General features: G+C 41.3%; 1 long non-coding RNA gene across 1 annotated transcript in view; it reads right to left on the bottom strand.

The window, feature by feature from the left end:
* Nucleotides 1-14,941: 14,941 nt before the first annotated feature.
* LOC146660214 (uncharacterized) overlaps nt 14,942-26,843 on the bottom strand; it is a 28,343-nt gene continuing 16,441 nt past the window's right edge. Inside the window, exons 2-3 of the long non-coding RNA XR_014913505.1 lie at nt 15,465-15,671; nt 14,942-15,384 (exon numbers count right to left, since the gene is read on the bottom strand). This is a non-coding gene — a long non-coding RNA (uncharacterized LOC146660214). The remainder of the gene's footprint in view (nt 15,385-15,464; nt 15,672-26,843) is intronic.

Below are 26,843 nucleotides of genomic sequence, written 5' to 3'. Positions count from 1 at the left end.
CAAACTTCACAATGATGTTGGAGTTGTTAGTGGCCGTGCAGTCGTAGGTGTAGAGTGAGTACAGGAGAGGGCTCAGTACACACCCCTGTGGAGCATCAGTGTTCAGTGTGACGGGGGATGAGGTGATGCTGCCCAGTCTGACCACTTGGCGTCTGTCAGACAGGAAGCTAAGGATCCAGCTGCAGAGGGAGCTGCTCAGTCCTAGATCCTGCAGTTTCCTGTCCAGCTTCGAGGGAACGATGGTATTGAATGCTGAGCTGTAATCTACAAACAGCATTCTCACATACGTGTCTCTCTTCTCCAGGTGTGACAGGGCAGTATGTAGTGTCAGGGCTATGGCATCATCAGTGGACCTGTTGTGGCGGTATGCGAACTGTAGAGGGTCCAGTGAGTCGGGTAGTGCAGAGCAGATGAAGTCCCTGACCAGCTTCTCGAAGCATTTGCTTACGATGGGGGTCAGGGCTACAGGTCGCCAGTCGTTCAACATTGTCATCCCCTATGTAGCCGGTGTATCAGAGAAACTCAGGAGAGTTTTCTCCAAGCATGACATCCCAGTGTATTTCAGACCCAGCAACACGCTCAGACAGAAACTGGTTCACCTGAAAGACAAAACGCCAAAACACAAACTTAACAATGTGGTGTATGCTGTACAGTGCAGCGAGGAATGCTCAGACCTCTACATTGGAGAGACCAAACAGCCACTTCACAAGCGCATGGCACAACACAGAAGAGCCACCTCCACAGGACAAGACTCAGCAGTCCATCTGCATCTTAAGGGTAAAGGACACTCTTTCGAGGATGCCAATGTTCACATTTTGGACAGAGAGGACAGATGGTTTGAAAGAGGAGTGAAAGAAGCCATCTATGTCCACTGTGAGCGACCATCTTTGAACAGAGGCGGGGGTTTACGACACCAACTCTCTGCCATCTATAATCCAGTTTTGAGATCCCTTCCCAAACGCCTTAACGCCCACTCACATCCTGGGCCATCTGACCTCAGGAATTCGCATGATAAGGTGGGGCCAGGTTTCACAATGAACACACCCGAAACTCTGGCTGATTGGGACCCACGCCCAGTTTCACACCTTGGCTCAGGCAATTAGAGGATCATCAGGGGGTCCTTTTGTCCCTCTGTGGGGGGTTATTCCCACTAGGTTTATATCTGGGACTCTCCACCATTTGACCTTAGAACTGAAGAAGCTTCTCGGATGAGAGGTGAAACGTCTTCAAGCAACTTAAAGAAGTCCAGACGCTTTTCTTTGCAAGCTCCTTTGACTTTGACAATAAAGCTTTTTTTGACTAAAGGCAGAACTGAAATTAACCAATAGCATCCTCACATATGTGGTCTTTCCGGGCCCTGCTAAATGCCAGCCTGTCACCCGATCAATAATAAGCATCCTGTGTCTTAAACAGAGCCTATGCTGTGCTGACTAGCCACAGTTTCTGTGATGCAGAGGTGTGGTGTGGTGTGGAAAACATCAGCCATCACTCTGTCTTAACTGAAGTTGTTAGTAGGGTTGGGCAATTTGACGAATATATCGACTATTGACTATAGGCTGTGTCCAAATTCAGGGGAAGGATGCTTCAAATGGTGTATTTGTAGGCAATGACGTCACAGCAACGTGACAAAGGCTGTCCAAATTCAAAGAGTCCTCCAAATGTGGTGACAAATGCGTCCTTCATTTCCCCGAATTTGAACGATGGGTTGGGTGTATCCTTCGTGTCCTACCATATCCCAGGAATCACTGCAGGCCATACAGGAGATTTTTTTCTGATAACGATGGCAGTTGAAGCCGGAGAGGAAAACACTTTCAAATGTAACTATATGAAAATCTGGTGGTACAAAAGTAACATTTTCATAGCAGTTGTATTGTTAAGCTTTGGGAATCTGCATAGACATGTTTTTTATTAAAATTAAAATAATTGTAAACTAGCCTGTATGGTGGGTCCCGTGGTTTTTTTATGTATTGCTGCAATTATGATTTTTGCGAATTAACCTTTTTTGTGATATGTGTTAGGCAAGAAAGACCAAATGGCTCAAATGGCTTAAAATGATAGTAGAAAGTGATCACCTCTTCACTGGGGTGAAGAATTCGGCCACTGTGGCATGGAGGTACAAGAATAATCAATTTACACATCATATTTATGTGAGTACGGATTTATTAACCCTCATGCTGTACAGAACCTGTGATGTCAAGACCGTACTCCTCTTGTGTTCTGCCGTGAAAACTTTTGGATTTAGGGATTATCATAGTTGCCATGGTTTTTCTCTCTTCTCTGTTTTTTGTGTTTAGGACAATTCTGGAGAAGATGGGCCAGCAGGGGAAAGTCACCCCCTTGCACGCCAGAAAAAAATGGGGTAACTTAAAAAAAATACAAAGTATGTATGTGTGTTATCAAGAAGATAATTCTTAAGAACACAAGTTAATAAATGTTTTAAAGTTTTTGCGCTGTGGCACTAACGACCAGAAAAACACGGAAGTAAGGGCGGACTTGAACAGAGGCTAGAAGGCTGTCCATTTCACAGCTGTTCACTTCCGTCCTACCCGGCCGTCAAAGGATCCTACCTATGTGGAGCAGGTAGGTAGGATTCTTTGAAGCATCCTTCTCCTGAATTTGGACATATCAAATGTCTTGCCAGCTTTATATACTCGGAGACCACGGCTTCTCACTTCAAACTGGCCTACAAAAGTACTGCATTTGAGGCGGGCTTCCTCATTACTGGAAAAACAAGACGGCTACCACAGAGGTTTGACCTGGGTAACTTACAAACATTTTGCTGCATTAGTGATCCCCACCAGTTTCTGATTTCAAACACTCTGATGGTTTTTGTGCCTAGGATAGAATTAAAACAGAAATGCAGAGAGGCCAGGACAAATAATTTCTATTCCTCTAAATGCCATCCTTGAACACTTCCCAGTCAGTATGCTCAATGCAGTCCTATAATACTGAAGTGACAGGGATCAGCTCCAATGAGATGTGATCTTACATGCTATGGTGTGGAAATGCTGCACCTTGATATGTCCCAGGGATGTTTCAGTAAACTTTGTCCAGAATATTATGGTCTCTGGATGGGAAGTCACTGTACTTATGTACTTAAGATTGCTTTTCTGACCTGATTAAAACTGTTTAGTTTTCATTTGTTTAGTTTGGACAAATAGTTATTAGCATAATAAAATGCTAACCTAACATAAATCTGCCAACATTTACGTTGAACCTTTTTGTAATTGGTGCATCTTAAATGTTGCATGTTAAACTGTAGCTGTGTGGAAATGCAGTTTCTGGAAAAATCTTCTGAAATTGTATGGATGGAATTAGAAACATAACCTAATGGAGCTAGCATAGCTATAGGCAAAAAAAAAAAAAAAAACAGCAGCCAACACAGTTATAAATTTATAGGTTAAATAAAAAAATGTATTCTTATTTTTCTCTGTTACTCCTGCTTGACCATGCCAAGGTGTCAAATCCAAACATTCCCTCAGATGCTGCTAGACTTCCAGAGACATTCGTTGAGATCTGTATCATGATATTGCTGCCTATGGCAATATGAGATGCCAGTAGATGCCTCTTTGAAAGTCAGTATTAAAAGTCAAGAAGGGCGTCTTGTCAGTCGAATAATTAAAAGTTTATCAGACAGAAGACTGGTTTGCCTTGTTTCGAAGTTCTGGGTTTTGCATCCTGTTTGGATTTATTTTCATTGATCGTTTAGTTTTCACTAAGCTTTTACTTCTGATTTCACTCAGTTTGTGGCTTAGTTAATGCACTAAAACATACCAGTTTCAGGTATCATAATGCACCTTTTTAGGTAGTCAAAGAGCTAAATGTGACATGGACAATAAGGACATCTTAGCATACTCACGAGATACCAATGGAATTAACTAAATGTCAAAAACTGACAACCTGCGAATGAAAAAGTAGTGTTTCACCAGCATTCACCAAAAATTTGACACCTTATCATTTTCTATATAGAAACAAATAGGAAGTAAATTTGGGTCACTTTTCCATAAATCATTTTGTGCTGCATTGTCTGAACAACCTCCCCCCTTTTTGTGGAGCTCCTTGATTAGACACCCTGTTGCAATGGACATGAAGTACAATAGAGCTGGTCAAAGCAAATGTCATGGACAAAATGTAGAGAATACTCTTGCAATGGTTGTTGCACTGTCTAGAAACTATATCCATGGGAAGGATCCTTAAGAAGCACCAAACTCTATATATGGCAACTCTGTTGCCATACAACTTTAATTATTTGTCAGACAGGATGTATGTAAATATCTACAACTATTTGTATTTCACTGCATGTTTATGCCTTTATGGAATATAAGTTGAGAGGTCATGCTGGTATCTGTATACCTAACTGTATCACACACATCTGACTCAACCAACATACACCTACCTCAGTCAGTCCAGTTGACTTGACAGGCATAATAACAGCTTGCGTTTTATTCAGGCTCTAAAAAAGGACTAAGCTTTATTTTTAAGCTTTAAGTCGATTTTCTTTGAGCACATAATCATACAACAGTAACTGCATGTTGATGTTTGAGCACTTCCATAGCACAGGTAACCTACAGCTCAATACTGTGCCTGAATGCCTCCTGTGTAGACACAGATGGAGCTCCACAGCTGCTGCTGCTGCTCTGCTAAAGTGCTGCTCACGCAGTGGCTTCTTTTTAGACACGAGTTTAGTCACTGACACACACACATACACAGGGAAAGCTGTGACATAACTAAGACCACAAATATGCTGACATGATTCATCTTTTGTGATTTCACTTTCTGCATCTCTCTGTCATATAGTTTTTCCTCAAGGACTGTGCAGAGTTGCAGAATTTGTTTCCTACATGGATAATTGTGTTTTCAGACTGGAAAAATGATAAATTATCACTCAGCAACAATGAAAGAGATTAAGCCATTGTGCAGAAATTGAGGCTTCCTCTGATAACCGAGATGATACTCCTGCTTTTTCCCCCTTTTTTACACATTTCCTGGTTAATTTACTTAACTGAGTAAAAGGTGATTGCTTTCCAGCATGTGTCACAGCAGCATCAGAAAATGCCTCAATGGGGCATTTGGTTCCACCAAGAGTGCTTGCTCTGTCTAGCCCATTTCTTGAACTAACTGTATAAATGTCTGGAGGGCACAATTACAACCGGCAATGGAAAAGAAAATGTTGGCATTGAGAAGAAAAACGAGGTGTAATCTTACTTATTTTTCTTATCTGTGGAAGTCCAGAAAGACTGAGAGGGTACAGTATTTCCCCAGATAAAAGCCCAAATGATATTCCACACACGGAAACAGTGACTCAGAAGTACACAGTGGATCTTGCTATCTTCACTTGGTATTCCTATTGGTTTGTTTTGAACTAAACTAAAGCCTTCCCTGTCTGGCGCTGACTTATGAATTTAGCTTTTCTAAAAGGAAAATAAATGAGTGTATTTTAATAATATATTATCAGCTTTATTCCTTCTCACAGAAAAAAGCAAAAAAACAGGACAGGTTCAGCGATTGAAGACGTTTGCAATGGCATGAGTCGATTAATTCCACACACTAGATCTTAATTAACTCAGCATAACCACACAGATGATTTGTGTGCTGATGGGATTTGGTGAACGGAGATGGCTGCTTGAAGTAGATATGGTCATTCAATATTCATTATCTTCTTGTCCCATTTTCTTACAGGGCTGAGCAGGTCCTTCCTGAAATCAAGATATCTTCCTTATGTCTTCAAATGCATAAAAAGTTCAATATGAAACCTTTATTTTAAATAATTCTATCAAAAGGCTGAACTATTTTAAAAATTAATCAACCTTGAAAGTTTTTTCCCCCACTGATTTAACAACATTAAAATAGTTTTTAGCCTTTCCCGTGAATCAAATATAAAATAAGCAAATTTGTTTAAAGTGAAAACTGCTTTTAGAGCTCTAATTCTTCCTGAGTTGCACATTTTACTTCAGGGCCAATTTGTTTGCACTAAATGTTATTACTAAGGATGTAATGTAATGCAATGTGTCTTCCAGTGTTAGTTGACTGTAACTAAGATGAGGAAAAACCTCAGAGGATGGATTTGTTGTCTTTATCAAAAGCCAATGAGGAGACAAATATTCATTCATCTGGCCTCAGTCTCTCATCACAAACCCTTGGGGAGTGGCATTAACAGAGAGACAATTACAGAGAAAACGTGACGCTGTAAGTGTGTTGAAAGGATGCGCCATACTGTTGCACAAACCCATAATAACATGTGCAATTGAGTAGGCTCTTCTCCAAACATGTTATTGTTTCCATTATATTTGCACTGACAAACTGTGGTGGAACACCATGGCACTGAACACAGTAACCTCCTTTCATCTACTCTGTGTGCACTGAGCAGGGTCTCAGTGGTGTCTTGCTTTCATTATTGTTTTTGTTTGTGGGGTTGAATAGTGAACAAAACAAAAGAACATACAAGCTCACATTTATGCTGTTATGAGTTACAGATTCTTCAAAATTGCAGATAAGGACCACTGTGTTGCAGTTTCCTTTTGTTAACAGATCGAAATGCATTAATATGCATTTTTTGGCTGCTTATGTGAAATGAAAATTTTTTAATAAATGTTTTTTGGATGTGTTATATTTTTTTATGAAGCAGGGTATTGGCCATTTCACAGAATTCTGCAAATTGCCGATAATTGTAGTAGTTGTTAATTTATTGTTTCCGTTATGAACCACTGTTGTGTTGACATGGTTATTCTTTTCCTTATCGCATTTTATTTAATGACCTGATGAAAAACCCAGGGGGTCATGTGACTAAGTTAGACATGAATCCTTTGTGGGGGTTTACCTCAGTCTAAAAATAGGTCAAACCACTACATGAATAAATGGTGCACAAATTTTAAAGAGCTCAAACTGAGAACCTCGAACCAACAACAACAAAAAAACACCAAGAAACTAAACATGGAAAAAAATTAACCCACTTGAAAAAGAAAAAAAAAAACACCAAAAAACTATTCATCATAAAATTAAGTAAATATACAGACTCGACAAATAATAGACTAACAGCAGTAATCAAATCTGCAAATATTTAATATGGACAGCATCAGTTTCATGCTTCATCTCCTGCTTTGCGTTTGAATGGGAGCCCGTCAAAAACCTGTCCATTATCCTAGCGGTGTCCAAGCATTCTGTTTCCCATCATTCCCATCATTGGCTCTGCATCCCACCCAGAGGACACGCCCACCACTTTTTGGAACCACTGGTCTACTGTATTTTCTTCACTTGACCTGAATAGTGGCTATTGGCAGGTGGAAATGAGGTACGGGAGATAACTGCATTAATTTGCCCCTTGGGTTTCTACCAGTTTAACCACCTGCGACATTCCAGAGACTAATGGAAAGAACCGTGGGGGATCTGAAAGCTGTTGTGTGTATTTGGATGTTATCATCATTTTCTCCAGATGCTGGAAACAACACATCCAAGATGCCCAATGTATCTGTACCCTCTTCTGTGGAACCAGCTTCCAGTTTGGATTCGGGAGACAGACACTATCTCTACTTAAAAATTTCCTTTTTGCTAAAGCATATAGTTAGGGCTGGACCAGGTGACCCTGAATCCTCCCTTAGTTATGCTGCAATAGACGTAGGCTGCCGGGGATTCCCATGATGCATTGAGTTTTTCCTTTCCAGTCACCTTTCTCACTCACTATGTATTAATAGACCTCTCTGCATTGAATCATATCTGTTATTAACCCTTTAAGACCTACCATAGGACCAAGTTCGCCAGAGCTTATATTATATTTTTACATGCTGTGGAGCCATTTTTGGGAGCATTTCAAGTTGCTATACATCAATACAACCATTATAGCCCAAACTTTAATAATATGTCTGCATTAGGTGCATAGTAATTACATAAATTGCAAAAAAGTGCAATAAACTACAAAAAAATTGAAAATCGTTTTTGTTTTTTTAACATATATTTCTAGTTAGAGAAATTTAAGAGGCTTATCCCTCAAAACTGTAAATACAAAAAAGTTACACAAACTAGTTTCCCACCACAGGAAATTTATTTTGAGTGTCTTCATAGTTTTCTTTTTGAAATACACCAATTTTTATATACTGCAGGAAAAACGAAAATAAATATTATAGTGCAAATTTGCAAAATAACAGCATATGCATCAAAATAAACTATTTCCAGCAGTGCAATAGGAGTCCTAAGCATCCCAGAAACGACACAGAAAGTCATAAACTCAAACATAACTTTTTAAAACACATAACAAGTAAAACACAAGCTCATAAGGCCCCGATCGTAAAAAACTACATTTCCGCAAAATGACGTCACTTCCGGTTTCGGGCAGGTCATGCGGTCATGTGATAGTTCGCGCTGATGGACGTAGGAAGTGTTACAAACAGCTGATGGATCGGCGAAGCGTGTTTCTGGAATATCATGTTTTGTTGCTGCAAGTGATTTTTATGCAGTTTTTGCAAAGCTATATGTGGAAGGAAACTGTGACCTAGGACAAGCTGATGGCATCAGATGTAAGTACAACTCCTCCAGTTTCATATGCAAAAAAAATTATTGCGCTAGCTTACGTGGTTGCAGAGCTACCGGGATTTAAAAATTGTTACGCAAAACAGAGCGTGCCCGCTCCGATCGGCTGTAAAGGGTTAACCTCTGTCTCTCTTCCACAGCATGTCTTTATCCTGTCTTCCTTCTCTCACCCCAACCGGTCGCAGCAGATGGCCCCGCCCCTCCCTGAGCCTGGTTCTGCCGGAGGTTTCTTCCTGTTAAAAGGGAGTTTTTCCTTCCCACTGTCGCCAAAGTGCTTGCTCATAGGGGGTCATATGATTGTTGGGTTTTTCTCTGTATCTATGAAGCGCCTTGAGGCGACTTTTGTTGTGATTTGGCGCTATATAAATAAAATTGAATTGAATTGAATTGAATCTGACTTAAAGAGAGGAAGAAGGAAGCTAAAACAGCTTGTTTCACATAGTGAATGAATTGAGAGACTTTGCCAAGTTCCAGTATAAAATAAATACATATACAAAGTTAATGGTCCAAGGATTGCTACACAGTTATTACACTCAAATTAGGCAGAACTAGCAGCATGTGTCTTGGTGTTCAGGCAGTTGGAGGTATACCGGACCAAAAAAAAAATGGTTAGAGTTTATAAAGCAGCTATGGAAATGGTGGAAGTAAGTCAATGACTTATGTTATCAATAGGTACCAAATTAATGGCAAATGTCATTGGTACATTTTATTTTACTGACGAACATTTATATCAATCTCTTCATAGATAACAGATTTGTTTACATTCCTCCTGGGCAATACATGTCCAATATATGTAGTTTTGTGCTTTTTTTATGCTGATTAAATTTGTCTAAGAACCACATGTAAATGAGTATGACCTTTTGGTAACTTGGGCATTGTGCACTGATCCTTTCACTACCATGAAAACAAAAATCCAAATTTATGGGATGAATGGGAGTGAATGAATTTGTTTGTTTGTCTTTTGTTTGTTTGTTTGGTATGTAATTCTTATAATTGTTCTGTTTTTTGTTTCGTTTTTCTTTTTGCTTGTTTTTTTAGGTGACCTTTCAGAGACCTTTTTAGAATAGAATAGCAAACTCTGCCATTTATCAACAATCACCTACAGCTATTATTACAGTGCTTTGGGCTAAATGCTAATATTATCAGGGTCACCATCTTAATTTTGCATATTGCCACAAAAACATTTGCTAATTAACATTTACCATTAACTAAAACATAAACACATCCAAGGTTGTAAACAGTCTGGGTTTTGCTGAAATGTTGCCATATGTAAGTGAAATGAAAAAATGTATATAAGCTATTTACACAAGATAGTTAAACAAGAGTTATACAAGCTATGGCACTGAATCTTGTCAATAGGACTGTATTTTTAATGTCCCTGGCCCAATAAATAGCCATTATCTGTCATAATCACTCCAATAGATATATGTATTAGAAGATGTCCTGTACTTTCTAGCAGCCCAGAAGTATGCTCTCTTTTGTAATCAGTAGTAAACTGATAGCAACCCAAGCAAGTACAGTAAGTGCTTGTGAAAATGTCACCCTGATAACTTGAAAATGGAACCATGAAAAATTTATATTTTACACATCTGATGAACTTTTTCTAATGCTAATCAGATGTGTTTGGTTCCTGAATGAAACCAAATGATCAAAATAACTCAAATTAAAAAGCAAATTGAAATATTAAGTGGAAAAATTAAATTAAATAAAAAATGAAAACAGTTCTCAGGAGTATCAAAAGTTAATGACTAAAGTAATTTTAATTTCTGCTACTGTGTACAATCAATTCTGAGAAAAAATTCTCAGACTGCAAATTTAATGTACAGGCATAAAAATATCAGATTTTTTGACAATTGATATTGGATGTGCTTATGTTGAGACAATGCATATTATTCTCCAATGCCTGTGAACTGTACCTAAAGGAGGTTTAAGATGAGTAAGGTTTATATCTTATAGGTTATGGTTACACATAATTCAGGATGAGATGTGATTTAGCCTAGAGAATCTGTTGAGTTTTATGAATTGCTCCTTTTGAGTAATGATAGATTTTCCTTACAGATTGTCAGTAAAATATTGAGGCAGTTTGGATAAAGTGATTGTAGGTCTGTGAAGCGCTTTCAGGACACTTTGAAAGAGTTGGATGGCTCTCCAAATACATGGCCATGCAGTTGGCTGTCAGTATTACTTTAACTTATACAGCCACATTGTTGTTTAAGGTTATAATGCTAACTTTAGATATTGCTGTGATGTTCCCTGGAGAGGCTTCATATGATTGTGCTGACAATTCTTCCTTAATCTGTCTGTATTCTTTGAGACAACTACCTCCAAAGATCACTGTCCTTTGAAAATACCCTTCTTGCTTTTACTTTTTCATAATAAGCCAAATGAAGTAAGACTTTTCAAATGTCTAGGTTTGGTTTCTTTCGCTTTGTCCCTTTTTTGATGTTTTTATTGCATTGCTACCTTTTTTCTACATTTTCTATCCACCCCCCCCCCCTTTTTTTTCAAGTATAGTATACCCACTGCTTATTAAGCTTCTAAGTGCTAATTGCCAGAGCTATTCAAGATCGAGGTCCACATAGTTAAAAACACATAAATACAAACTTCCATGGCTAGTAAAACTCTTTTCCTGCCTTGCCTCTTCACCCTTTTTTATGAGAAGTGACTGTTTTATATAATATTCTGGGAATATGCTTCTTATTTTAGCGCCGATTGTAATGTTTATAAGTAAAGGTTACTTATTACTTTTTACTAACATTTTTGATTAATGTTACACAATGTGTCTCTCAAGTCGTTGTTAAGTTTGTATTTGACAAAGATCATAATGTTTTCTTCCTGGCCATGTACTTTTAAAATTAAACCATCATCATGCTTTAACACATGTATACCAGAGGCCTTTACCAGAGGCCTGAGAGCTTGAGGGTCCTGCTCAGTATCTTTGCTGTTCCTAGGACTGCTGTCTTGGACAGAGATCTCCGATGTTGTTCATGGAATCTGCTGGAGCCACTCACCTAGCTTGGGGTCACTGCACCTAGTGCTCCAGTTACCACAGGGAGCACTGTTACCCTCACCCTCTTCTCAAGCTGTTCTCTGAGCCCTTGGTACTTCTCTAGCTTCTCGTATTCCTTCTTCCTGATGTTGCTGTCATTCAGGATTGCTGTGTCTATCACTGCATCAGTCTTCCTCTGCTTGTCCATCACTATTATATTCGGTTGGTTAGCCATCACCATTTTGTCCATAGGTATCCGGAAGTCCCACAGGATCACCCTAGGGGGCGTCTCCCATTTTGACCTCAGGACTTCCAGGCCAAATTCGGCCCAGATGTTTCTGTATACAATGCCATCCATTCCATGGATGCTCTGCCTGCTGGCGGCATGCACTCTGCTTTTATGTGATGGAAGGGGCGTCTTTACGCAGCCTGCAACCGGCGTCTCACCTGGTGTGATAGACCCCAGCCTCTATGGATCTTGTTCTTGTGCTGCCATGATTAGTGCTTCTCTGCTGTCTTTCAGGCCGGTTTTGTCCAGCCACTGGTAGGACCTCTGGATGTCAGCCACTTCCTCTGCCTGCCGGTGGTACATACTGTGCAAATCAAATTCAAATTTTATTTGTCACACACACAGTATGACATGTGGTGAAATGCTTATATGACACTAAGAATTGACAGTAAGATTTACAGATTTATAGATTACTACAAAATTTACAGATTTTAACTTAGAAATTTACAATAAAAATGTGCAAATAACAGTTTACAAAATAATTTATGAATAAGAAGAAATTATAAATTATAAGAAGTATGCAAAAACCAGAATGCGTATGGTGACGTCACACCTGGTTTAGTATTCAAATAGCCTAGGGGAAGAAACTCCTCATCATTCTCTCTGTTTTGGCTTTAGGGAGACCTCAGCAGTGGGGAGGGGGAGTCCATTGTTGGGAACGGAGAGGTCCATCATAATCTTCCTGGCTTTAGTCTTGCACGGCTTGGTGTAGATGGACAGTAGATGAGGAAGCTCTGACTGAATGATGCATTTGGCCAAGCACACTACGCTTTGCACATCTTGTCTGTCCTGCTTGGTGCTGTTCCCAAGGGGCCTATCCTCTCATGATGGTTTCTCCTCTTTGCTGCACCTCAACAGACAGTTTTTGATTTTGTATCTTTTGAGACTGTTCCTGTCATTGCTCCTGAGCTTCTCTTTCCTCTTCCCGCTCCTGCTCCCAGAGCAGCTCGGACCCAGGTCTCCCCTGCATCCATTTCAGTTCCTCAGGTGGGAGTGGCAGAGGAACCGCCTCAGTCACCTGCTCAGTCACCTACAACTCCCACATCTCCAGACGTTGGTGTGGTAGCCGCTAACGTCTGTCTCCACTAAGGGCTTTTGGTGAGCCCCTCTAGCACCTCCTTGTGTCCACTGATGGCTCTGATGAGCTGGTTCAGCCACCATCTGCTCCATCTGCGACTTCTACGCCGTCACCTGCAGCGCCGTCACCTGCAGCGCCACCACCTGTGGCTTCCATGCCATTGCGTGCAGCGCAACCACCTGCTCAACCATCTGCAACAACCACCCCGCTGTCTGGTCTTGCGCCATCTGGTCCTGCCTCGCCTGGTCCTGCCCTATCTGGTCCTTACTCATCTGGTCCTACCTTGTCTATTTCTGTGCACCAGCCACGTGCCAAGCCGTCCATGAGCCTCGGGTCACATCCACGCCTGCTGTACTGCCACCGCCTTCCAAGCAGTGGGTCTCTGGACCAGGTCCGTTTTCCATTACGGTGCTGTTGATCTCCGGGTCGGCCCCCAGAACTGCTTTTGGACTTTGATTGACCCAGCTCCTCTGTTTTGTTTTGGACCCCTGCTGCTGGGATTTTTTGTTTTGAACTCTGTTTTTGTTCATTTCTGGACATGAAACAGGGCCATATGCAAAATGCAACAATACTTCTGTCAGTTGTTTCAGAGTTTTGGGCTTTAGTATGTTGATTAGAACAAGTGGCACTTTTCTTCTCCTTAATTTGGCAAGCATAAACTTTCAGCCAATGTGCTCATTCCTTCACACACAGCAGAATGCCTTGGTGGAAGGTGTTAAACTAATTGCTGAGAAATTGTGGGCTTCAGGACCTGAAAATTTGATTAGTAGGTGCTGTAACTGTCTATGTGCTGTGCCGATGGAGGTGTGTTTTTGCTTGAAAATGGCAAAAGTATTTACTTCAGAATATTACTTGAGACAAAAGATTTACTATGCTACCAGTATGGTATTATACTGTTATTCCACTTGTTCTTTTTTATAAACAATTTATTGCTTCAAACTGTACAAGGTACTGTAAAAGGCTATATTTCCCAAATAATACTGGTAAAGGCTAATGATTTAAAATGACTGATTTTAAAATCCTCAAAATTAATTGAGCTTTCAAGATTAACCCATAATGAAAGCCACTGTAACATTAATTCATTCAGTAATTAACAAATTTCAGTCATTTGATTATTTTTAACAAAAAATAAATAAATAGATAGACAAACATATGCACTTATACCTGCAGGCATGACCAATTAACCTAACCCCACTAACTGTATGTTTTAGGGAGTACCAGGAGAGAACCAATGCAAGAACATGCAAGCTCCACACAGAAAGGCCCTGGTGAAGAGATGCAATTGAACTCTGGACCTTCTTGCTGTGAGATAACAGCAACAATCACTGCACCACCGTGCTGCTGGTCGTTTGTCTTTAAGTGTTAACCCTGCGACACACTGGAAAGATTTACACAGTATAGGTTAAGGACAAAAACCAGACAATGAACACAAATTTGAATTTACTATGAAAGCTAACAGCAAAGACAGAACCTGAAGAACAACATCCTCAAATTTTATTTAACCAAAAAACCAACAATGATTCAGTACTACAATGCCAACAAACACCATACAACAGATGCTCTGCACTGGTTATTTACAAAATAGTCAGATTAACAAAATGATCGGACCATGACTGGTTTTATATTCAAAAGTAAAAGAATGGCAGCAACCAGGCTATTGGTGCCATTTTTTGAGCTGTTGTAGCAGCTCTCTATGTTTGTCACATTTTTTTTACTATTTTAGTGCTTCTTTTGTCATATTTTCTCGATAGTTTTAAAAAAAAAAATCTTAATCTTTTGCTTTAATTGTCTGGATATTTTCACAATTATTTCTGATACTCACACAATGTCTGTGTAAGTATCTGAAATTTACTTTTGCATGGTTGTTAGTGTAGTGCAGCCACATTGTTATCAGGACCTGAATAAACTCAAACAACATAAGATCCATTATTTGTACTATTAAAAATTTACTTTTAAAAAAAGGCTTGATTTGATTTGAGGGACCAGACAAAGAGCGATTCACAAGAGCCTTATGAAGAAAACATCGAGGGAACAGTTTACCCTCCCCAGGCTTGGGGAGGGTGCCCGAGGGCAAGCGTCTGGTGGCCGGGCACAGCCTGAAAAGGGGACATGGGCCCATCCTCCCATGGGCAGCGCCATAGGGGTCGGTGCATTGTGTGCCGGGCGGCGGCCAGGAGCGGAGGCCCTGGTGGACTGATCCCCAGCTGCCAAGACTGGCAATCGGGACATGGAATGTGTCACCTCTCTGGTGGGGAAGGAGCCTGAGATAGTGCGTGACTGTCACGGGGCCAAGTGGCCTGTACTGAACAGGACTCAGGTGCAGAAACCCAGAGCAGAGACAGAAGATGATGTAACAATTTATTAGGCTTAAGTGCAAAAAAAGAAAACGTAGCAAAGACAAAAAAACAATAAGACGTGGAGTTTGACGAGGCGTGGCCTGGGGAACGTGGCTAGGGCGAGGGAATGAGGCCTGAGATGCAGAGTGGAGCTGAGCAGGGAACAGTCACACTGAAGAGAGAAGATAGAGGAGTTAGGGAGGTAGTGGAGGCAGCTCTGAAGTGGCCAGTTGTAAGAGTAGCAATTCTTACTTGCAGCAGGGGACATGGAGTGTTGAGAGGGGGGTGATGAGAATCCAGGGGAGGCTGAGTGGCGTGGAAAGGCTGACCTGAGATCCGGGGCTTCAGATGGAGTGTGATGGCAGGAGGGCAGGCAGGTGAGGCACAGAGAGATTTTCAAAATGATTGCTTGGTATCCTGAGTCCGGAGGTGGAGCGTGAGCCAAGGTGAATACAGCAACTGCAGCACAAGAGAGTCTTGTTAACAAGATGGATCACAGCAAGAACTTGAAGTATAAGGCCTGTTACCAATATGTGTTGATGACGAACTGGCAGTGAATGAACATCAACGTGTGGTTTAAATCCCTCTGGCTTGATTGCCTGCAATAGGCTCCAGGTGTGCAGGAGCTGGAGTTGGCCCTGCCCAGGGACGGATCCCAGGTCAGTTCAGGAGCCTTATGGAAATTCCAGCCACCCACCGCAGACCATGACAGTGACGTTGAGAGGTACCGGCTAGATATAGTCAGGCTCACCTCTCCGCATGGCTTGGGCTCTGGAACCAGTCTCCTGGAGAGGGGCTGGACTCTGTGTCCGTCTGGAGTTGTCCCTGGTGAGAGGGGTGGGTATTCTAATATCCCCTCGGCTTGCTGCCGGTACGTTGGGGTTTTTCCTGGTGGATGAGAGGGTTTGTTCCCTGCGCCTTAGGGTCGGGGAACGGGTCCTGACTGTCATCTGCGCTTATGCGCCAAGTGGCAGTTCAGAGTACCCAGCCTTCTTAGAGTCCCTGGGTGGGGTGCTGGAAGGTGCTCCACCTGGAGACTCTGTTGTCCTACTGGGAGACTTCAATGCTCACGTGGGTAACGACAGCGAGACCTGGAGGGGCGTGATTGGGAGGAACGGCCTCCCTGATCTGAACCCGAGCGGTGTTTTGTTATTGGACTTCTGTGCAAATCACAGTTTGGCCATAGCAAACACCTTGTTCGAACATAAGCGTGTCCATAAGTGCACGTGGCACCAGGACGCTCTAGGCCGCAGGTCGATGATCGATTTTGTAATCGTATCACCAGACCGGCGACCATATGTTCTGGACACTTGGCAGGGGCGGATCTAGAGAAATTTTCTTAGGGTGGCAAAGAAATCAAATGGGGTGGCAAAATCAAAGCCTTTTTTTTTTCAAACACATATGCAAGTAATGATTCAAATGCAGTAAGTATACACATTTTTAATATAAATATAGTCTATAACTTAATTATTGTCTGTAGCCCACATAATTAAACACTTTAGTTACATAAAACATGTGATTTTTGATTTTATGTACTGTATAGCCTGTATAATAAATAAATATGTAGCCCAATAAGTATAAAATCCAGAATATTACACAACAACGGGCGGTTCATTTACAAACACAGGTCTAACTTAAGTTTCACACTGTTTTTTGTTAGAAAACAGTCACATTGTTACAGCTTAAATTACACAAAATGTCAGGAATCTGCACTGTCATGAACAAAAATTTAATCCTAATTTTTCATGATTTGTTGGATGAACCCAATGAGGTCTGAAATACAATCGGCCATTTTTGACTCCTTTTGAGTTTACGTTTGTATTTCACCCTCAGATTGTTTCATTTTATTTTTTTCCCCTTGCCTTGTTTGGTATCTTTTCAGCTCAACTGAATTTAGTTTGTTTTTTTCACTGACATACTGCATTAGTATTACTGATCTGAAACTTAAAATCCTAGTAGTATTTTTTACTGTAAAAAAACCCACAGACATGTTGAGTAAATTTTTATAACTTGAACTGCAAATATAAATTGTACATTTTGTAAACTACAACTATTTATCTAAAAATGCAGCCAATACACACGACAATACACGTTTTTTTCATTTTGTATAAGAATTTAAAAATATTACTAAAACTAAAATGAGAGAAAAATCAGGTGTCGCATTAACATGCCCCACAAATGATGTGTGCCAGTAAAAAAAAGCTTTTCCACCAAAAGACAGAGGAGAACAGCACAGGGATAAACCTGCAGGCCTGACAACAGGAGGTGTATCACTCCGCTGGTTTTATACTCAGTGTTTACGTTGCAAATGTGCCTTAGTGACATTCATTAGTGCCCTCACTGACACACAAAACAAAACAACGACTACACCACACACTAAGTATACACTCCACACTAAACGTCACAAATCTCCCACATCTAAAAACTCTCTCTCTCTCTCTCTCTCTCTCACTCGCTCGCTCTGTCTTGCTGCCGTTACCGTCACTCCCAAAACTCTCCCCTCTTCCTAAACAACCAAATCCTACGTGTTGACATTTTTTTTTAATTGGTCGACATGGTACAGTTTTCCATCGATAGGAAAGCGGTGACTTTTTTTCTTTTACTGTTTTTGCGCTGTCCTTAGAAAACACTTAAAACACACACACACACACACAAAACATGACGACAGTATTTAGAAAAAAGCGTGGCTTATATATATTATCATAACTCTGGATCTACTGGCCTGTAATTAAAATTTAAAAACTTTGAAGTCCGAACTTTCAGTGTGGGCTGAAATAGCGACTGAGCGTGGCTGCAGCTTGTTGCTATGTCAGCTTACATCAGTCATGTGATTTGGAGGTGCAGCGTGTCCGTGGACCACAGAGGGTTAATAACACTCACATTCCTTCCATTTCCAGAGTGTAACATCCAAACACCTGTGTAAAATCTGAAATTCCCATGGTGTTGTTCAAAATGTGCTCTGGCACAATCATAAGCATCGCTTGCTACTGAAAACAAGAAAAAAGCTGGTCTGCACCATGGGCTGAGCCATTTGTTAATGGTGAGGGGTGAACACTATGCAATATTTTCAGTTTTAGCATTTATATTCACTGTTGACTGTAACTACGCTCAAAGTGTTAATGCCATCTTATTTTAATAAACAACACTGTCATATGGGCGACCGTGGCTCGGCTGCGAACCATGGCTCAGGGGGTTGGGAAGCGCATCTGTAACCGGAAGGTCACTGGTTCGATCCCCGGGCTTTCTGTCCTGGTCATTGTGTCCTTGGGCAAGACACTTTACCCTATCGCCTACTGGTGTTGGCCAGAGGGGCCGATGGCGCGATATGGCAGCCTCGCCTCTGTCAGTCTGCCCCAGGGCAGCTGTGGCTACAACTGTAGGTTGCCTCCACCAGTGTGTGAGTGCGAGAGTGAATGAATAGTGGCATTGTAAAGCGCTTTGGGTACCTTGAAAAGCGCTTTACAATGGATATAAATCCAATCCATTATATGCAAAACTAGGGTGGCACTTGGGGTAGCAAGGGATCATTTTAGGGTGGCACTTGCCACCCCCTGCCACCCTTCTAGATCAGCCCCTGACACTTGGGTAAAGAGAGGGGCTGAGCTGTCAACTGATCACCACCTGGTGGTGAGTTGGATCAGGTGGCGGGGGAGGACGCTGGACAGACCCGGTGCACCTAAACACCTAGTGAGGGTGTGCTGGGAACATCTAGCAGAGGCCTCAGTCCGCGAGATCTTCAACGCACACCTCCGGCAGAGCTTCAACAGCATTCTGAGGGAGACTGGGGACATTGAGTCCGAATGGACCATGTTCAGCGTCTCCATTGCCGAAGCTGCTGCATTGAGCTGCGGCCGCAAGGTGGTTGGTACCTGCCGTGGTGGTAATCCCCGAACCAAATGGTGGACACCAGAGGTGAAGGAAGCCACCAGGCTGAAGAAGGAGTCCTATCAGGCTTGGTTAGCCTGTGGGACTCCAGAGGCAGCCAACAGGTATCGACAGGCCAAGCGGAATGCGGCTTGGGCAGTGGCTGAAGCAAAAATTTGGGTGTGGGAGGAGTTCAGAGAAGCCATGGAAAAAGACTTTCGGACTGCCGCAAAGAGATTCTGGCAAACCGTCAGGCGTCTCAGGAGGGGAAAGCGGTGCTATACCTGCACTGTGTATAGTGCTGGCGGAGCGCTGCTGACTTAGACTGAGAAAATTGTCAGGCGGTGGAAGGAATACTTCGAGGACCCCCTTAATCCCACTGACACGTCATCCGAGGAGGAAGCAGAGTCTGGGGATGACCCGCCAGTTTCCGGGAGCGAGGTCACTGAGGCATTTAAACAACTCCTTGGTGGCAGAGCCCCTGGTGTCCGCCCCGAGTTCCTGAAGGCTCTGTCCTGGCTGATATGCCTCTACAATGTTGCGTGGAGGTCAGGGGCAGTACCCCTGGACTAGCAGACCGGGGTGGTGGTCCCCATCTTTAAGGGGGACCGGAGGGTGTGTTCCAACTACAGGGGGATCACACTCCAATTTCGAAAACACAACTTTCTTTTTTTAAAAGTTTTTTTTATAAAGCTCTGACTTGTATTATGAGTCTGTGGTCTGGGAGAGAGTCCTGTAACTCTCTGTCTCCAAAATACAGTATATAATGACCAATGCTGGGCAATTAATTATATAGTTACTTCTTCAAAAAAGTAACTCAGTTTGGCAAACAAAGTTTTTTGCAGCTATTTTTTTTTAATGCAGCCAAGGCATTTTTAAATAAACATTTCAAACTATTTACAGAACAATCAGCTGTTCTGCATCAAATCTGATGCCACACAAATTATTTGTGTCACTCCAAAAAATTATTTCTGTCCACTATGAGATAAAGGAGAACAACAGCCTGATACCTGCAGGCCTGACAACAGGAGATGTATCACTCCTGTAACAACTGTAACAGTCGCCTAATTGTTCTGACACACACAACAAAACTATTGACTACACTACACACTAACGACACAAGATTTGCGCTTAACGTCGCAAATCTCTCACATCTCAAAGCACCGCCGTCACTCCTAAAACTTCCCCCGTTTCTTAACAACTAGATGCCACGTTGTCATATCATTTTTTGATTGGTCGACATGGTACTTTTTTGGACGAATAGGAAAGGGAGAGGGGGGTGGGGTTTATTTTTGCTCACAGCCTTTTTTCTTATAAAACGCCGATTTAACCATTTCTTCCCGCAGTAAATTTAAACAACGACAGTATTCAGGAAGAAAACCAAACATTGCATATTTTTTTTATCATAACTCTGGTTTTACGTGGCCTATCAACACAATTTAAAAACTGGTATAAAGTCCCCAATTTTTCCGTCAATTGTTCCGTCTGTCCTGCTCACATCTCCAATGGTTGTACACGTTGTCATTAATGTGGTTTCACTCCACATCAGCCACGCCGGTTTGCCAGCTAAAACACCGGTGTCGGCACATAAGGACGCTGTTATAGCCTGTCAACGACGTTGATTGGCTGCGCATATACGGATTATTGGGTGGACTATGGGATAAAGTGGCATCGTTCATATATGGAAGCAGCCAGTCACTTACTGACTAACACTGCAAAACAGAATTGTTTAAGTATTAATTTTAATTTCAATTCAGGTTAGATTTTTTTTGTGCGCAAGGCAGAATTTCTGTGTGCAGAGACTGTGCCCGCAGTGCGCAATTGCGCAGCTTAGAGGGAACATTGGTCTGGCCCATTGCTACGGGCCATTCGATCCCTTTATAACCGTTGCAAGAGCTTGGTTCGCATTGCTGGTAATAAGTCGGACTCGTTCCCGGTGGGTGAATGGCTCCGCCAGGGCTGCCCTTTGTCACCGATTCTGTTCCTAATTTTTATGGACAGGATTTCTAGGCGCAGCCAAGTGGCGGAGGGCTTTCACTTCGGTGGCCTCAGAATCTTATCTCTGCTTTTCGTGGATGATGTGGTTCTGTTGGCTTCATCGAGTGAAGGCCTCCAGCTCGCACTGGAACGGTTCGCAGCCGAGTGTGAAGCAGTGGGAATGAGGATCAGCACCTCCAAATCTGAGGGCATGGTTCTCAGCCAGAAAAGGGTGGAGTGCTTGTTCGCGAGTGATGGGAGAAGGGAGCCGGAGATCGACAGATGGATTGGTGCTACGGCTGCAGTGATGCGGACGCTGCACCAGTCCGTCGTGGTGAAGAGGGACCTGAGTGTAAAAGCGAAGCTCTCAATTTACCGGTCGATCTACGTCCCTACCCTCACCTATGGCCACGAGCTGTGGGTAGTGACCGAAAGAACGAGATCGTGAATACAAGCGGCGGAAATGAGCTTCCTCCGAAGGGTGGTTGGCTTCTCCCTTATAGATAAGGTGAGAAGTTTGGCCATCCGGGAGGGGCTCAGAGTAGAGCCTCTGCTCCTCCACATCGAAAGGAGCCAGCTGGGGTGGTTCGGGCATCTGACAAAGATGCCTCCTGGGCACCTCCTGGGTGGCATGTACCACGGGGAGGAGGCCCCGGGGCAGACCCAGGACACGCTGGAGAGATTACATCTCTCGGCTGGCCTGGGTACACCTTGGTGTTCCCCCGGATAAGCTGGAGGAGGTGGCTGGGGAGAGGGAGGTCTGGGCATCTCTGCTTAGGCTGCTGCCCCCGCGACCCAGCCCGGGATAAAGCGGAAGAAGATGGATGGATGGATAAAAAGGTTTGATTTACACCCTGACATATCCACAATATGCCATACTTTTAAGTTCTTTTTGATCTGCACAACACGCAAGGGAATAGAGGGGAAAAGCCTACTTTAATTTAATGAAGTTTGATGTAAGTGCAATGATTTGTATCTTTTGTGTATGTATATATATATATATATATATATATATATATATATATATATATATATATATATATATATATATATATACACAACAGAAAAAGTTGTTTTGGCTTACATGTTTACATGCTTTGGAAAGTTTTCATTCCACTCTTAATAAGCAATTGATCATAAAAGTATATCTACAAGTTTTCCTTTTAGTTATAGATACACTGATTCATACCAACAGCACACATCGTGATTTTTACACAACCTTCTTTGGGACATAATAAAAGGTAAACACCTCTGACGTGAAATGAACCTGAGGTCTGAGTATAGGGTGCGGAATTACTAGCAGTAATGCAGTTGCTGTATAACCAATTCCTCCCTTGGCAAATGGACTGGAGCTTGCTCAGATAAGCAGCAGTCATTTGAAATCCCACTATCTACTGACAGTTTATAAGGCTCAGCGAAAATAGGGAGTGATGCTGCCTTTCTTAGTGAGGGCAGATTTTCTGCCTCTTATCAATGACTGGACAAATTGACAGGTTGCCCATGTAAAAAAGCTAGGGGTCAGAGTCAATCAAGCTCAGTCTTTTGCAACAGACCATTCAAGCATGTTGCCATTTGATTTAGCATACCTAGATAAACAGCCATTCCACTGCAGGAAGATGGGTTTAAGAATTTTAATCTTTCAAATCCTGAACATCATGTCTCTAAAGCTGAGCTCTTGTCTTGTTCGGTCTGGCATTTTCAACTAGCACTGTCCAGATAAATAAAGCTATGATAAAATAACTCTAAATTCACTGCATCACTACGCTTTCTAACTAGGGGCACACTTCTGGAAATAATATTAAAAATGGGGAAAAATGGCTATTATATGTTTTCATGTTCTTAAAATTGAAAATTTTACATTGTCAGATAAATAATAATAATAATAATGGATTGCATTTATATAGCCCTTTTCGAGAACCTCAAAGTGCTGTACAATTCCACTATTCATTCACTCTCACATTCACACACTGGTGGAGGCGACCTACAGTTGTAGCCACAGCTGCCCTGGGGCAGACTGACAGAAGCGAGGCTGCCATATCGCCCTACAATAATACAGAGAAACCCCAACAATCAGATGACCACTTTATGAGCAAGCGCTTTGGTGACACTGGGAAGGAAAAACTCCATTTTAACATGAAGAAACCTATGGCAGAACTAGGCAAAAGTAGAGTTAATTTTACTCTAAGTAGAGTCGCATTCTTTTAATGTAACTCTGAGGTGTAAAATGATAGTATTTAAAACCGAGTGTTAAAAATGAGTGTTTCTGTGTCAAATCTGGAGGTGTTACAATGGAAACATTAACTCTTGACCTCTTAAATCCAAACTCCTAGAGGGGCTATGACACCAATAGAGTAAATTCACAGACTCCGCCGCCAGCATCATAGGATCCAATCGAAGTCAAGTCAAGTCAAGTCAAGTCAAGTTTATTTATAAAGCACATTTAAAAACAACCAAGGCTGACCAAAGTGCTGTACTGAAGCTGAAGTGAAGCCGTTTCAGAACATTTTGCTCTACATATTTGAGTTGTTTGCCATGCTTGGTAAGTCATTTTTTCAAAGATTGTTTCAATTATTATTATGAGCTTTTACTTCTGTGGCTCTTTGGAGTTGAGACAAAGCTGTGTGAAAGGCATTAGCCATGTTGCTCGGTGATAGCACAATATTCTGTTCTAGCTAGCTGAAAGGTATTGTTTGCGGGCAAATACCACAGCCTTGAAAAAAAGGTTGCATGTGAATTTTCAGTCAAATTTTTGGTCAACTTAAATACACCTAAAGCAATGTCTAGAATGTGAAATGTTGGTATAATGGTGCTACTTGAAGCCTGAAAACGATCTCCCATAAAAAAAACTAGCAAACAGCAGTAGCAGATGTCCTGACTGGGTTCTACGTTAGCATTTAGATCCCTCCAGAGTTTTGTGCACACAGTTTAGGTAAAAATAAAAAAGGCTGAGGTTTTAAATTTAGTTCAGTATTGTTGTCTATGTCCTTGTCTTTTAGGAAAATACTTTACACAAGTAATGGCTCAAAAAGGATTTTATTTTTTTTTTACTATGCTGCAATTGATTACCGGATTATTTGTGCAATTAATTAGTGTCAACTAATTTTTAATAAATCTCGACACAGAATATGCTGTGAATATATGAAGGTGGAATATGGGGGACAGCAGAAGTGCGTTGAAGTTCCACAAAGTGATGAATGAAGGACTTGCATATTGTATTGAAGAAATAAGTGATGAGAATGCTGTTATTTGCATGTACCAGCTCACCTATGCCAGACCTTTTGATAAACAAAATTCTATTGAAAGTGAGAACATGTACACTGTTACATCTTTCAGAAAATGTTTTTGAAATTGTGGTGCACAGTTCAGAATAAATGTTTTTCAAAAACCATTGCATCTTTTTAATAAATGTTTATTTCCAAAGGAAATTCTAGAAGTTCAGAACAGTAAAATTTCCACTTTTTAGAATTAATTAGAAGATAACTCTTATGTAGTTAAACTAAAATACTCTTTGAGAATTAATATATAAACTCTTAACACCTAATTAGCATTAGTAAGTGTTAAATTATCCTTTGGATGCCGCATTTGTAGACCGATTACGTTACAGCCAGGCGATGAAGGCTGTCCCAATTCTAAGGTTGCTCCAAACGCAGCAGACAAATGCGTCCTTCATTTCCCCGAATTTGAAGGATGGGTTGGGTGTATCATTTGTGGCTCAACCTATCCCCGAATTCATAGCATGCCCCAGCCAATTCCAGTTTCCAACAATGGCGGCAGCTATTTAGTTTTAATATTACTCTTATTGTGCTTTCTGGGTCACAAAATAAACTTTTAAGATATTTTCAGGCGAGAATGTAGCTGTGTAAACTAGGGCTGCACGATTTTGCATAAAATGAGAATCACAATTTTTTTGCTTAGAATTGAGATCACGATTCTCTCACGATTTTCTTTTCCAGTATAAATATTTATTGCACTTATTAACTGCACATCAACTTCGTAACAGTTGAGACTGAACATAAAAACAATAAATAAACATAAAAACAACAAATGTCTCACATTTTGTCGTTGCCGCAAAATGTTGTACTGCTTGAAATTCCGTCTCCACCGTTGCTCGACACTGCGTGTATTGAGTAGGTAGTGCAACAATAGAAAAATAGTTGCGGTACGGCACTGCGTAGCGTTTGTCATTTAGGAAAATGATTTAGATCATTTTCCTAAATCCCTCGTTTTGCACAGTGTACAGTGGGAGCCATATCTTTGGTCAGGTGATAAGTAATAGCGTCCGTAATTTCTTGTGCCTGTGGGAGTTCGACGGGTATAGGGAAGCGCTGTATAAGGTTCCCGTTATTGATGTTTGGGTGGTTGACCGGGACGGATTTTCTCCAGTCACTTTCTCGTCATCCCTGACGTGCACTCCGTTGTTTTTTCCCTGCTAATTTTTGCAGCCAGCTTCTGTATCACGTGGTATAAGGCTCCGCCCTTGTCATTTGTTGAGCAGGAAGAGTGAGCACTTGTTTTCATGCAGATTACTTCCCGGATCAAAATGCGGTACAATCGTCGTCTTTTTTAAAAAAAATTTTATCGTTGTCATTTGGAAATGAGATCGCACATAAGTATGAATTGAGATCGCGATTTTCTAACGATTAATCGTGCAGCCCTAGTGTAAACTTCAAATATCTGCTCGGTTTATCAAGACATCACATATTTGCAAAAGTGCTTTGACTTTTCGTGAGATGTAATGACTTCATGAACTTCTTCACAAATACATTTTTTTATAATTAGAGAAAGAATTTCCAGTAATCATCTCACAGATGTAATATTATCTACAGCTACTTTTAGTAGTATTGATATTCATTAGACTATTTTTCTCCAATTGATCTTTCTGAGTTAACTTCAATAATTATTTCCTTCAAACCATCAACATGTCTTTTAGACCCCATTCCTACAAAATTGCTCAAAGAAGTCCTGCCATTAATTAATGCTTCAATCTTAAATATGATCAACCTATCTCTAATAATCGGCTGTGCTACATGCCTTCAAGCTGGCAGTAGTTAAACCTTTACATAAAAAACCATCTCTAGACCCAGCAGTCTTAGCTAATTATAGGCCAATCTCCAACCTTCCTTTCATATCAGAAATCCTTGAAAGAGTAGTTGTCAAACAGCTAACAGATCACCTGCAGAAGAACGGCTTATTTGGAGAGTTTCAGTCAGGTTTCAGAGCTCATCACAGCACAGAAACAGCTTTAGTGAAGGTTACAAATTATCTTCTTATGGCCTCTGACAGTGGACTCATCTCTGTGCTTGTCCTGCTAGACTTTAGTGCAGCATTTGATACTGTTGACCATAATATCCTATTAGAGCGATTAGAACATGCTGCAGGTATTACAGGTACTGTACTGCAGTGGTTTGTATCATATCTATCTAATAGACTCCAATTTGTGCATGTAAATGGAGAGTCCTCTTCACACACTAAGGTTAATTATGGAGTTCCACAGGGTTTAGTGCTAGGACCAATTCTTTTTACATTATACATGCTTAGCTTAGGCAGCATCATTAGAAGACATAGCATAAATTTTCACTGCTATGCAGATGACACCCAACTCTATCTGTCCATGAAGCCAGATAACACAGATAACACACACTATTTAGTTAAAGTGCAGGAATGTCTTAAAGACATAAAGACATGGATGGCTGCTAACTTTCTGCTTCTTAATTCAGATAAAACAGAGGTTATTGTACTCAGCCCTGAAAAGCTTAGAAATATGGTATCTAACCAGATTCTCACTCTGGA

This window comes from Rhamphochromis longiceps, linkage group LG10 (genome assembly GCF_057381845.1).
Source record: "Rhamphochromis longiceps isolate RC_006_pf linkage group LG10, R_longiceps_female_GT1.1, whole genome shotgun sequence".
Classification (NCBI taxonomy): domain Eukaryota; kingdom Metazoa; phylum Chordata; class Actinopteri; order Cichliformes; family Cichlidae; genus Rhamphochromis; species Rhamphochromis longiceps.
Note: the sequence above shows the minus strand (reverse complement) of the source record. Positions and strands in the feature narration are given on the sequence as shown.